The sequence below is a fragment of the Laccaria bicolor genome, genomic scaffold, assembly GCF_000143565.1.
Source record: "Laccaria bicolor S238N-H82 LACBIscaffold_93 genomic scaffold, whole genome shotgun sequence".
NCBI lineage: Eukaryota > Fungi > Basidiomycota > Agaricomycetes > Agaricales > Hydnangiaceae > Laccaria > Laccaria bicolor.
The window spans coordinates 31,528-34,720 of NW_001889964.1; positions in this window are offsets into that span (position 1 = coordinate 31,528).

Genomic DNA, 3,193 nt, shown 5'->3' on the forward strand with positions numbered 1-3,193 from the left:
TCACGCACCAACGTCAGCAACAATAGCAACAGCAGCCTTCACGAGGGGGGTAGATGTCGCAGCTTCCGCTTTCTCAAGAATCGGATCGATCGTTCCATAGGACGAATACAGTTCTTACACATCATGGCGGAGGGTGAAGTTTCTCGCAGCCCCCGCAATCGCAGTCGCAGTCCCAATCGCACGCGCAGACGCAGGCTCCACCTCATTCATCGCACTCACACTCTCATCCATCCCACACGTCGCATTTGCAAACCCCCACGGTCACACCTGGTCCGAACCGTCGCTCTCCGCCTTCTATAGCTGCGTTGGAGGAGGACGAAGGGGAGGATGAGGACGCTGAATATGAGCGTAAACAGGAGCATAATGAGGATGGCGATTCAGAGTAGTTGCCGCTTGCAATCGTTGGGAGGGGAGGAGGGGTAGGGAGTAAGAGTCGGGCGGGTGTGAAGGATAGTGGAGTAACTGCCGCTGAAGGGAAGAACGGCGCTGGTGCAGGTGGAGAACGCTTGTGTGTGGAAGGGGGAGCACGCCCGCGGGTGGTGAATGGAGAAAGCACCCTTGTCGTAGGAGGGAGAAGCATGCCAGCTGGGAGAAACACAATGTTAGGAGCGACTCGCGAGGAGGACGATGCCGGCAAACAATAAAAATTCCTGCTGAGTGCGGCGATTTCACCCACGCATAGGATGGAGGAGGAGGAGGATGAGCTTCATATCGAGTTTCGTTTAGTGTTTTTCTTTTTCTTTCTATTTTTTTCCTTTCCCTCCTCGTCGTCGCTATTCTCGCCACCATCACATACTCCTTGCTATCCGAATACCCCTCCCACATCAACCTTCTATCATTTATGCACCTGCCCCGGCTCCCATCCAAGCAATACAGATATATCACTCCCCTTTAATTGCGTCTTCTTGAACCAAGTACCCATTCCTCCTCTTTTCTATATGTCATGTTACGATGGCCGAAGTCCCGAACACACCACCGACCATCGAGATCAACGATGTTACCTTTTGCATCTGCTGCAAGGAAATCGTGTGCTCCTAAGCCTCTCTTACTTGTAATGTTACCCGTGCTGATCATCATTTCTAGTTCTCAGATTGCGGCTTTGACGGGTTAGGGAACGCCATCCTCATATTTTGAATTGTTTCTGAGGTTCGTCGCTACTAGGTATGGGAAGCTGGTGAGTTGTCTCGTTGGCCTTCTTTACTCAATTCTGAAACATATGTATAGTGTATCGTCGGCTATATTTCAGAGACTCGGAACAGCACGACCAACGGGATCAGGGACCCATGGTCAGACAATTGCATGGAAATGACCAAAAAAATAAATTCAATATCTTATGAGGGATTGATAGACAGACTATAGGTGACCCTAAAACTGCAAAAACTTTGATTTTATCCTTCCTGGCTATGAAGATAATGCCAATTCAGTCAAAATTTACATGTAAAGCTGTACAGAATCATCAACTTACCATAAAATAGATTTTTTCTTGGATTCTGTTTACTATGATATCCATTGATATATGCTACCATTTTCATGATTTTTAGATGACACTGGGGCAGTCTTTGCATGAGATACATGGGGTATGAAGGGCAACAGGCATAACTTGGGTTCATATTGGTATAAAATCATGAAATTTGGTGTGTAGGTACCTGTGGCATAGCATTGCAAGGGGAGCTTCTTAGCTATAATCAGAAATGTCTTGGGAGAGTATCAGCTGCAAGTTTGTACAAGGACAGCCATGTCAGTTCTTTTGATGATTCATCAATTTGTCCCTGATTTTAAAGTGGCTGTGCCAATTGCAAACTTTGCCATCACTCAGTAGGTGGCTGTGCCACTTGCAAACTTTGCAACTCCCTAATAGCGAAGGTCCTGAATTTGTCATAAGATGGTCAGTAAAAATGAATGGTTGACTAATCATCGACTTATCGATGTTTTAAAAACTGTTCACTGACTTAGTAGTCATTTCCGAAGTCAGATGATGGTCATGCCAAAGAATCTCGGATTTGGAATTTCCGCGCGTCCGCCATCCGGCAGATGGATTTGTCAGCTGCATTTTAGCATCCCTTCAAGTTCAAATATTCAAGCTAGCAAACATTTACATAAGGCGTTGTTATTCAATGTACTTAGACTAATCATAGTTCTGTCGTGCATACATTTTCTGATCCCACAATGCTGAGAGCATGAACGGATGCATACCGACAATACACAAGGGAGGAGATAGTCATCTGCAAGGCTGACAACTGGGTGAAGACCGCCTGACACCATCATCGACATATCAATCAACGTAACCCATTCCCCAAAATCACCCGTAACGGTAACGTTGACTTTCGACGCAGATGCGGGTGTGTGGGGCGTGGGGAGTTGGCTGCGTGAAGGCTGGGATGAAGAGGCGGGGTGGGTGGGTAGGATCTCGCGCTGACCTGACTCGACGCCACCGGACGAGTCCGCTCCGCACGCTGGCTGTCTCGGAGACGAAAGAGCGGCGGTTCTTGGGTATTGTCGAAGGGGAGTCGGGGTTGGCGAACCGTGTGGGTGTTACGTCCCGGAGGTGTTCGCCTAGAACCGTGCTGTTGGTTAGTCCCTCGATAAGCACACAAACATATGATGCACGTCGGGTGTAACGAGATATTGCCAATACTTGAGGTTGTGGATGGGTTTCAGAAGTGAAGCAGGTAACGAGAGAGGCCAGACGTGACTTCGCGATGTGCACAAGTTTGGCACGCCGGATCCGCCAATCCGCCGGACTGCCGGAATTTCCATATCTCAGATGTCCTCGGTCATGCATAGGTCATATCAAAGTTGTTCATCAGAACGGTCAGCATATTGGTCATTGGCTAGTCACTCCATTGAAATAGTAAAAAAAACATATATTTGAACTACTATAGAGTATATATGGTACACTGATTTGTTTGTAAGGGAGAGGGGAGGCCATTCTACTCAACACTCAGGAGGAGGGGGCTGTTTGTGGAAGCGAAGGACAGAGGAGGCCTTTTGTCAGGAGGAGGCCGTTCGTCAAGGAAGGCATTTCATTGAGAGAGGTAGGAGAACATTCTTTGAGGGAGGGAGGAGACCCTTTGTCGAGGGGAGAGGAGGCCGTTCTACGAGTACTAACGCACAGGAAAGACAGTTCACACCCACATCGCGCATCAAGCAGGTGGCTGAGCCACCTGCTTGAAGCGTGATGCCCGGTGAAAAT